Consider the following 11,549-nt stretch of genomic DNA (forward strand, 5'->3'; position numbering starts at 1 on the left):
CAGGGAAATGCAAATCAAAACAACTCTGAGACACCATCTTACTCCTGTCAGAATGGCTAAAATCAAAAACACTAAGGACAGTTTATGCTGGAGAGGATGTGGAGAAAAAGGAATACTCCTCCACTGCTGGTGGGAGTGCCAACTTATACAGCCACTGTGGAAATCAGTATGGCGACTCCTCAAGAAAATGGGAATGAGTCTAGCAAAAGATTCAGCAATTCCATTCCTAGGAAAATATCCCAAAAAAGCACCTTCATACAACAAAGACATCTGTTCAACGATGTTTATAGCAGCACTATTTGTAATAGCCAGAAACTGGAAGCAGCCTAGATGCCCCTCAACCGAAGAATGGATAGAGAAAATGTGGTACATTTACACAATGAAGTACTACTCAGCAGAAAAGACAATGAAATCTTGAAATTTGTAGGAAAATGGATGGAACTCAAGAAACCATTCTGAGCGAGGTAATCCAATCACAAAAAGACAAACATGATATGTACTCACTCATATGTAGATTTTAGACATAAAGGATTACCACTCTACAATCAACACTGCAGGAGAAACTAGTAAACACAGAGGACCCTAAAAGAGACAAACTTTGTCCCCTGGAGAAGGGGAAAGGGTCACCATCCTCTGAACAAATTGAGAACATGGGAAGAGGGGGGAGGGAGCTAGGAGAATGAGAAGGGAAGAAGAGGAAGGATGCAGAGGTCATGAGGGAGCAGAAAGGTTGAGTCAGGTGTAGATTAGAAGAAAGGATTTGTGATAGGTAGGGTTTTAGTTGGGGGGTGGTAGGGGAGGAAGGGAGGGAGAAGGGAACTGGGATTGTCAGGTAATTCAATCTTTTTTGTAATTCAAATAAAAAAATCAAAAAAGGAGTCATTTTATTACTATGTTTCTTTAGCAGAGTACTAGTATCAGGTTTTAAATGCAGAGTACATTCCTACGTTATGATTGACAGTCAGGTGTGGTGAAGCTTCTAGGTGTACACCAGCTCAACTTCTCCATGTTGACTGACATACATTTGTGTTGTCTTCAGAAATAAGGCATAACAATAAGGTTGGATATAAGCAGTAGTCTTAGAAGTATCTGTGAGCTTTGTGGTGTTTGTGGGGCAAATCTTCAGCTATTCAATAAGATAGAACCTGATTATATCACTGAAACAATAATTTTTGAGATTTTTTAAAATAAACATTGAACTATGTTTCTCTTTATTGATATGCATTGGTTTTTATATATGTTCTTTTCAGTTTTGGTAGGTTACACAAGATTAGAAATTTGCCATTTGCTCTAGCTTTCCATTTCATGCCAGTATACAATTTAAAAAGACCTCCAAAAGAAGAATAACAGGAAACAGAGGGGTCAGGAACCCTGCCCACAGAGAAACTGATTGGTACTCATAGGGGCTCAAAGAGATGAGGGAGCCAGTAGGGGATCTTATGCAGGCCCTATGCATATATGTTATTGCTAAGTAGCCGGATGTTATTGTGGGATTCCTGTCAGTGGGAGGTCACTGATTCTTTGGCCTACTTATGCTAACCTTTTCCTCCAGCTGCTGCATTGCCCAGTCTTATAGTAGCATATAATTCCATGTTTGGTAGATGGTCCTAGAAAGTCTGACCTTTTCTGAGGTGATATGCAGAGAGGGTAAATCCGGGGAAGAGATGGAAGAGTCTGGGGAAGGGCAAAGAAGGAAAAATAAATCAGGGTATAATATATGGGGTAAATCTGGGGAAGAGATGGAAGAGTCTGGGGGAGGGCAAAGAGGGAAAAATATAATCAAAGTATAATATATGAGAAAAGAATAAAAATTGCAAGGAAACTTGAGCAATTTGAATGAGAAAGGTGTTGGCATCATTGACTGCTAGACAGACTTTCTATTATATTGCTATATAGAGAAGAGAGAAACCTTGGAACATTATCATTATTTATACTTACTATATTATTGGGAAACATCATAGCTGTAATATCTTCCCTCAAAGAAACATTGTCAGATCTGAAACAAATAAGTAGAATAAAAAATGTAAATTGAATAATCATGTATGACATTATAAAATCAATTGAAAGAATAAAAACATCAAAATATGTTGTAAATGCACATATGGTTTAAAAATATGATAGATATCATGGATTTCTGAGAAATGTTTCATGAATTTTGAGTTTTCATGAAAGCATATGAATGTTAACTAACACATGATGATTTTCTACATTATTTAAAGAATACTTTTCACTATGGTGTTAACAAATACGATATCATCATATTCAGCAAATTAATTCAGAGTAAAATATACAATTTGGGAACAGGGAAATGAGTAAATTTGATAGCTGTTAAAGGATTACCTTACAATTTTTTTTAATGGAAAATTTTTTATTAGAAAATGGCTTTTCTTTCTTCCAGCTCAGGAGAACATTTGTTAAGTTATGTATCATGATTCTTTCTATTAACTTTGATTTAGTTATTTCTTCAGAAATGTTGATTTTCTGTTACTATATGTACTCTATGGATTCATTAAAAAAGTATTTCAAGTGGTTCTGGTTATATGATTTCCATTCTTTAGGTTATTGAGAAGTTAGTAGTGAACAAAGAAGAGAAATATAATCCAAATGGAATGATTTGGTTTTCATAGATTGGTTAATACATCTTTATCTTCAAAAATATTTACAGAATAGATAAGATATCATCTTCATATCAAAATGGAACCCCCTGTTTGTTACCAAAATAAATACTTCCAAATGATTCTTTATGTTCCATCCATTTTTGTTCTAATAGCACAATAGTTTGTCTATAGATTAAAACTGTGTTTCCTCCTACTTAATCACTTTTGGTAAGGCTGTGTCTGTTTTGTTTGCCCTTTTCAGTAATCAAGCTTTTATGCCTCTGAAGTGTTCAATATAGTCTATTCCCTTAGATCCAGTTATCATCTTCAGTATGTTTTTCAGATTTTTTGGAGTTTAGTTTAATCTTATTTTTTGTTGTGACCCAGAAGTTCATAGTAAGTTTGCCTCACATCTGTCACCCTATTCTAAGTAAAAACTGAAAACTATAAACTTTTCCCAAGACCTACTTCTCTTTGTTTTTACTCTGATTTTCCCAGTTGGTGGTGTCATGGATATTATGAAGAAACACACGAACAAGAACAGTGAGAAGGTGAAAATGCAACTGGACCTGAAGGCCCGTGCGTCTGAAGAGGAGACAGATTCAGACCACAATGTCATCCTCAGGACCCTTGGCAAAGGGAAATTTGCTGAGGTGAAGCTTGCCTACCACCTTCCCACAGAGGAGCAAGTTGCCATCAAGGTCCTGCCAAATGGAACAGGGAGTGACTTCGGGATAAAAACCGAAATCAATATCTTTAAAATGTTGGACCACCCATATATTATCAAGCTGTTCCATATCATCAACACCAAAGACCACACCAACTTGGTGATGGAACATGCTGCTCAAGGAGATCTGGTGAGCAGTATTGAGAGGGTGGGTCGCCTTCAGGAGGAGCAGGCCCAGCACATTTTTACACAGCTAGTGTGTGCAGTTCACTACTGCCATGAGAATATCATTGCACACAGAGACATCAAGCTATACAATATCCTGCTTGATGACAAAGGTAACATCAAGCTGTGCGACTTCGGCCTGGCTGGCCGAGTCACCTCTGGCCAGGGTACCAAAGGGTTCTGTGGCACCCTCGAATACTGTGCTCCAGAGTTGTTCTCTGGCAAAGAATACGACCCAAAAGCAGTTGACATCTGGAGCATGGGAGTGGTTTTATTTGCAATGGTGACGGCATCCTTTCCATTCAAAGCCAATACCTATTCAGACATGAAGGAGGAGATGCTGGATCCCAAGTACCACCTCCCTTACACACTTTCAGAAAACATAGCAAACATCATTGTGCAGCTGTTCATGGTGAAGCCTGAGCAGAGGCCCAAGATATATGGCATTAGGCTGCACCAGTGGCTCAAGGAGAAGGAAGAATTTTGGAAAATCACTCCATCCTTAGAGGCACTCTGAAACAACATGAATCCCAGCATTGTGGTGGCTATGTGGAATATGGGCTATGATCCCAAGGACATTAGTGCTTTACTACATGAGAAAAAATTCAATGACATCATGGCCACCACCTAATATAAAACCACAAATCACCCCATAACCACTCTAAATATGCTTCAAAATTCTCACAGGCCCCTGTTGCTATGTCCCCAGCAGATGCTCTCACTAGCATTCCTTCTCAGAGAGGACTGAGTGAGCTTGATCTTCCCATCTTGCTGGAGGAACACCAGGTGCATGATAAGAAGGGATCAAGGAAGAAGAGGTTGAGAAGCCTGAGCATGCCTGCCACCTTGTGCTGCCAGCAGAAGGGAAACAAACGTCCACCTCCAGCCCCCAAACTTACCCATAAGATTACTTATTTCAAGAGCAGATGTTAGGATCTGGATAGCATGATTTGCTATCCTCAAGATCACTGTCCTCTGAGAGTATTTCTTCTGCCAACTATTTGTCCTTTGAAGCACCCCAGGAAGTGAACATGCCCAACAATAGCTCATACACTCAGAGTTCAGGGAGTTACAGGGAGATCCCTCACATTGTGAACACCACTGCCACATATGATATCCAGAGAGATTCTCTTTAGGCGACATCCAAGAACATCTTTGATGATGTCCCTCATAACGTCTTTCCTGAAAACCAGACATCTTCCCTTCAGGCAACATCAAAGACCAGCATGGATGATGTCCCTCATGTAGAAATAAATACAATCCAGAGATCTTCCCTTCAGGCAACATCAAAGACCAGCTCTGATGATGTCTATCCTGAAGGTATACCTGATAGCCTGAGAACTTCCCTCCAGGAAACATCAAAGTACAGCTTTGATGCTGTCCCTCCTGAATGTATACCTGAAACACAGACGACTTCGCTTCAGTCAACATTAGAGACCAGCATTGATGATGTCCCTGCTGAAGAAATAAATAAAATCCAGAGATCTTCCCTTGAGGAAACTTCCAAGAACACCACTGATGATGCCTCTCCTGAATGCATTCCTGAAATCCAGAGACATTCCCTTGAGGAAACATCCAAGATCATCTTTGAGCATGTCCCTGCTGAAGGCATTCCTAAAATCCAGAGATCTTCCCTACAGTCCACATCTAAAAACAGCTTTGAAGATGTTCCTCCTAAGGTCATAAATGCAACCCCTGTCAGCTGTCTATCCAGAGGCTGGAAGAGGGTTAAGAAGAGAATTGGAAATTATCTGCGACTACTATGCTGCTGTGTGCAGACAGATAAGAGAGGCCACGTTTCTCAGAAGGAAATAGAACCAGTGGAAGTGGAGAATAGTGCAGTCACAGACACACAGCTACAGGGGTGCCCAAGATGCACTCCTATGTTTCCTAATGTATAGATTTTCTAAAGGCCTCTGCAACCAGCACAAATAATTTAGCTGAAGGTAAACAATAGAGATTGAGAAGCAGTGGTTGCAGAAGCAGCAAGAATTAGTTAGTTAAAATAGGATAGGATAAGATAGATGAAAGGTTTTGTGGGAAGAAAACTCCAAAGGCTAGAGAAGTATATGAGGAGAGGAACCACTTGAAAATGGAGGACCCATAAGAAAGTAAGAGTCAAGAATCTGAACTAGATGTTTCAAATTTAAGTCTGTGTCTTGCATATGTCATTGTCTTCTGAATTGGTAAGTCTCTATGAAGGATGAGACATGGGTAGGAATTTTCGTGGTGTGACTGAGACAGCAAAAGTGGGAGCCCTGCAGGAAGTCCAGATGGCATTGTGTCCACTAACTCAAGAAAGAAGTCCAGCACAGTTGGAGGTAAGCCATCTTCTACCACAGGTTTCTCCATAGAAAGCCATATGTTAACAAGCTCAGTCCCATGGATGGTCTTCCATAGCATTCTTCTCAGAGTGACGCCTTGTGCCAAAATTCAACTCCAAACTGCCCATGAATTAGAAGTCCCAATGGGCCAGTCTTCATGGATACACCACAGCCATACTCTGTGGCCTTTCTTTACCTTCAAGATCAGGTCCTAGAGAGACATTTTTCACACTGGGGGAGAGGTGACCTCCTCCTCCCTCTACCACCCTTCACTGCTGCCATGTTTGCAGCCTGCCTACATCCTTTGTCTCTCTTGTCACAGGAGTCACAGTTCCACAGCATGCTGCTGGTTCGGTCTAGCTGTTGGTGAAGGGTCTGTTACTGTGGGGCATTGGTGAGAAGCTTATTTGTCTCTTAACAGGAAGGTGACACCAAGCTGGAAGGAAATGGGTACCACAGTGGATGGAAAGCAGGGATATTGTTCCACTTTGGAAGGTGGGTATTGCTTGCCTGTCTTTGAGCAGAATAGACAAATGATTAGTCCACAGTCTTGGAACTACTTTTTATTCAGATCTAACATCAGAGTTCAGACCTAGACAAAACCATATGACTATAGAGTTGGAGCATTGTGCAAGGCTGTGTGCCTGGGTGTCCTCATGAGAAAGTGGTCATTTGTGTTGTGTTGGACACACTCCAGGCAGAAAACTACTCTCTATAATGAAGAGTGGCCACTGAGAAGGGACTGAATGCCAAGGCTCAACTGTGGGCCTCATAAGGCTAAAGACAGCACTGAGACCACCAATCTAGTCATGTTGTATGAGAGATGTTTCTGTGATCTGCTCTCTCCTTGACACTGGTCTACAGGCAAATAAGTGTGAGACTGCCAAAGCCGGCATTCTTCAATTCCAAGGAAAATGGTCATTGAGATCATGATGCAGAGGGGCAACATCATAGTAAGAGACAACACAGCCTTGCATTGAGAGGGATCCTGGCATAAACGTGTGGCAATAGAGCATCTTTCCCCTAAGATCCACTGTCCCATAAACTTTATGGAGGAAGAGTTTGTGGAAAAAGGGTGAACATCTTCTTACTCCTGTATTCACTCTGAAACTGGCCACTTACGTACTCTGTACTGGGCTGAGGAACCACAAAGGTGAGAGTGGACACAGCCTTGCAAGAAAAACTACAACAGAGCTACTGATCTTCTTGCTTATGTGGGCGCAGCTGCTCCCTATCACTGGTTGATTACTAAGGCTAGTTTCTGTCCTGATGTACTTTCTGAAGCCAGGCACCGGGAAAGGAAAACTTGGGTGCTGTGGCTTGGTTAGGCTAACCCAGGACAGACAACCTAAGACAGTCACTGGCTCTAGACCCAGGTGCCGTGGCTTAAGAAGGCAATTATCTCAGTGAACAGATGAGATGTTTATTTCTGTTTACTATCAGTTGCCTTGAGTCTGATAAGAACTTGGTGTGTCCCTGCTATGAAAGGCATGTTCCTGCCTTTAGCCTTTTCTTCTGAGAGCACAGAAGTCAAATGAGGTCCCCCACTGCAGCACCTCCCTCCTTCAGTGACTGTTACCTGGTTGGGTAAGAGCAGGTGCAATCAGTACCAGCTAATTTACCAGGACCTTCATGAACATCATCCCCAAACTGTCTACAGGTGTCCTCCTCAGAGAGGACAGACATGAGTCCTTGAGATGCTCTTTTGGACATAATGTGTTTGGTTTGGACTCTACTTAAATTATACCCACTGTCCAATTGACACTGCCATGGTGACCATTTTTGTATGGGTGGGTCACACTTATGTCATCGGTCAAATTCAGATCGCTTATTGGCTATTTATCTCTCCTAATCTTTGCAGGTTCTTTTGGACAGGATCTTTTATGGAGGCTCATTTTCGCCAGGTATGTATCCTGACTAATTTACACAGGGGGACATGAGATGGTATGCAAGAAGCAGAGTGCCTATGTCTAGACATGTTGCTGGGAAAATACCTTTCCTCCTTGACTCCTAGATCCTGATTCCTGCAATGTACCAGGGCAACCAGGAGCAATTATTTCCTTAAAACAGACATCCCTGAAGAGCCCCTAATGATGTTGGCCTAGGGAATGTCACATTGGAAGACAATGGGCATTATAACTGCCTCTTTACTCCCTGAATTACAGTAAAAGTAAACCTGCCAAGAACACAGGTCATCTGTTTACAGAAAGGGGAACTCTCCCTCAGATTTTGCATTGGTTTATATTATTCCTTCTCTTTAGGTGCTCAGCCACATCTGGAATCACCTACCCAGGCCATTCCTGACCAGAGGATCTGCACACTGAGTGCTGATGCCAGTAATGAGAAACTGCCAGGTAATATCTTAAGCAAGTGAGAATCTCAGTGGCTCCACACACAGGACCTACTGTGGATGGCAATCACATGGCTTCTGTTCCTGCCTGCAGCCAGACTACCCTTCCCAATTCTTGTCAAGATGTGGGGAGAATGGGTAGATCCCCTTTTATGAATGTTTCCCAGTAGATTTGCTATTATGGAAGCTCCATCACACTGCATAGCTGTGTCTATTTTGACAATGCAAAAAGGACACTTATGCCTTTGTTTCCTCATAGAAGACACAGGTAACCTACCACAACTGATAAAAATGTGTCTCAGCAGAGCATGTTGAAGCAACTGGGCATCTCTACATGACATCTAGACTGGAATGCATGAGAAGCATAGTGTCCATGGACCCTGTTTCTCAGGCCACCAGTAACATGGAGATGGTACACCTACTTTCATCCACTTGTACTGTTTTTCACTGGTGTTGGATAGAGAGTATACAGAAAAGAACAAATACTGAAATATTGAAGGACAATTCTAAAAGAATTTACACTAATTGGCATTCAAAGCACTTAGGATGTCTGAGGAATCCAAAGGAATATAAACTCCCAGACCCCTGTTCCTCAATAGCAGTCACTGTTTTTAAGGTGACAGATCTTTCTTCAGATGGACTCAGAAAAATGCCCATCTGATTCCCAAACACCAAATGCAAAAACCAACTGGATCTAATCCAAGAAGAGCTGGCAGACTCTGTACTTCTCGTTCTATAACATCATGCAAAGCCCCAAATATCCATAAAGTTTGACAGGTGAGGAACAGTGACTGGACACAGGGAAACAAATCCCAGCAGCAGACCCACCTAAATCATGGAAGCTGATGTATGTCAGAAGCACCCAGGAAATCAAGGCAGAGAAAGTGGTCTGTCGTAAAGGATGGCAGGACAAGTATGCAAAAGCAAACAATAAGGAATCTGTTAGAAAAATAAACACCATCTCTAATATTACATCTGACTCCAGATCCAAACACTGCAATGTTCATATAAGAGTTACAGAAGAGACCTGTGTTAATTTCTGCTTCATATGGAGGAAGACCAGAAACAACAGAGAAGATGAATTGTGATCACATGAGCTCTGATACCAGGAGACAAGAAAATACAGAAGCTGGACAATGGCTGGGGGTCATGACAACCTACGACATCTACAGAAAGCCTGCACCCTGTCACACCCCAGAAGACAACAAGATGGTGGTTCAGTGCTAGGCAGCATGAAGGGAATGCTGGGTAGACAGGCTGATGGGTTCTGCTCCCCTCTCTTATACACCCATTTGAACCACAAGATTACTGCATGAAGATATGGAATAGAAACAGAGTGATCACTGTCCAGAGCTGGGGGCTTCTTCCAGCTCTATCTGCTGTGCTTTTCCCTCTCAAATATCTCAGTCCAGAGTAAGAGGGGGATTCAGAATAGGAATGGTGTAGGACTTTCTGGAGCTGGTAAGTCTCCATGCTGCTGCTCCTGGAGCCCAGAAAGCTAGAGCTGCACACTCCCCATGCCTGTTCCACACGCAGTATTAGATATCTACCCATATAGGGTACATCACCCTCCTGCTCCCCTGCAATGAATATATCGCACCCAGGCTCTGCTGGATACTCCACATTGCCCAAACCTGCTAGATGTCAGGGCCTGATAGAGAGCTGCAGCCCACAAACCACACATTCATTTAGGACTCAGGCCTTATCTGATACTTTTCTTTACCTGCACACACTCATACATCAAAGTCTACATACATTACTAAATGTCAGTTCAGGACGCCCCTCCCCCCACCACACAGTTTAGAAGTCCAGACCTTACAAATTTGTCTCCTACCAGCTGCTATGCTCAAACACCCTTGCTAGTAATTGTCACCTGTTTATATGGCATCTGCAAACACAACCCCAAATACCTGGGTTATTTGCCACAACAGCCCCATGTGATTTTATCCATGTCAGCCTTTGCTGGACACCAACTATGAAGCACTCCATATAATCTATATCAAATCCTGTTAAAACACCCTCCCTCATGCCACCTGCAGAGCCACTTCTTAGGCCACACTGATCACAAACTGCACCTCATTGACACTCAGTGCTCACTGGTATTTCTTAGGTCATGCATGGAAGCACATCAGTTTGTGTGAGCCAGTATCAGCCAGCAAGGGGATATCAATATACCCCTTCCCCTACAGCAGAACACTAGGTATACATACATACTTACATTCCTACATATTTGCATGCATGCACATATACAAAAGGATAAGTGTAGGGTTGTTTTATGTATCTCCTCCCTTATAGCTGAAACCCCACAGTCAGGCCTGTGTTTCAGGCTCTGTTCCGCATCTCCTCTCTTAAACAGATCACATTCACGGGACTAGGAGTCACGTCATGATAGGTACCTCCTGCCCTAAACCAAAGGTTCAATACACAAACATGAGTACTAGTCCAGTACTGCTAGATACCTCCATGTTAATGACAAAATTCTCAGTACATACCCAGGAGTAAGTCTAGGCCCTACAGTCAAAGTTCTGGTTCTTCATGTTAATTCCTCCCTGCAGGAAAAACTCCCCCAAACAGGGATACTCATGTGTTCTGCTAGGTACAAACTCACCCACAACTCCCAGCACCAACTCACAGCTTGACTTGATTTTGTACTTGGTATCCTCTTCTATAAGCAATGTCCATCATAAGAATCCAGTTGCAGGGATTCTAGTAGGTGTCACCTCTCCTGTATGCAAAGCCTCAAACAAACACATGGCTTTATCAGGATCTAACACATATTTCCTCCTACATATCCAAAACCCAACAAATACATACAGAGTTAGGTTTCAGCTCCTGCATAGTACCCCAGATCCAAGAGCAAAAGTACCACTTACACTTATAGACCAAGATATCCTTTCATGCTAGGAAGCTCCTCCCCTATCTGTTCCTCCATGTTTTTTACTCTTATCTGAAGAATGAGAGCTAAGAACAGGAGGTGTATAGAACCTGCAGCTAGTTTACTAGCATTCATATATACTCCCTATAGACAAATGCCAGGTACACAGCCACACACTCAAACACACTCAGGTACACATGCTTCTAGGAAACCATGCACATAATCATCAACCATACAATCAACCCTGTTTACACACAACCATCTATGTGCTTCTCCTACTAGGTGTCTATCTCCCTACAGCAAAGCATGTACACATACACATATAAAGAGGAAAAGAAAGAGAGGGGAGAGAGACAAAGGTAGAGACAGTGACAGAGATAGAGACAAAAGTCAAAGAGATAGTGGAAAGAGAGGGGGAGAATATTCTTGTGTCAGCACCATTGTTACTATTCCATTATAATCAAAGCTGTCTACTCAGGACTAGGTGTCAGGTCCTTTTTGTTACCACTGC

Source organism: Cricetulus griseus, chromosome 2, assembly GCF_003668045.3.
Source record: "Cricetulus griseus strain 17A/GY chromosome 2, alternate assembly CriGri-PICRH-1.0, whole genome shotgun sequence".
Classification (NCBI taxonomy): domain Eukaryota; kingdom Metazoa; phylum Chordata; class Mammalia; order Rodentia; family Cricetidae; genus Cricetulus; species Cricetulus griseus.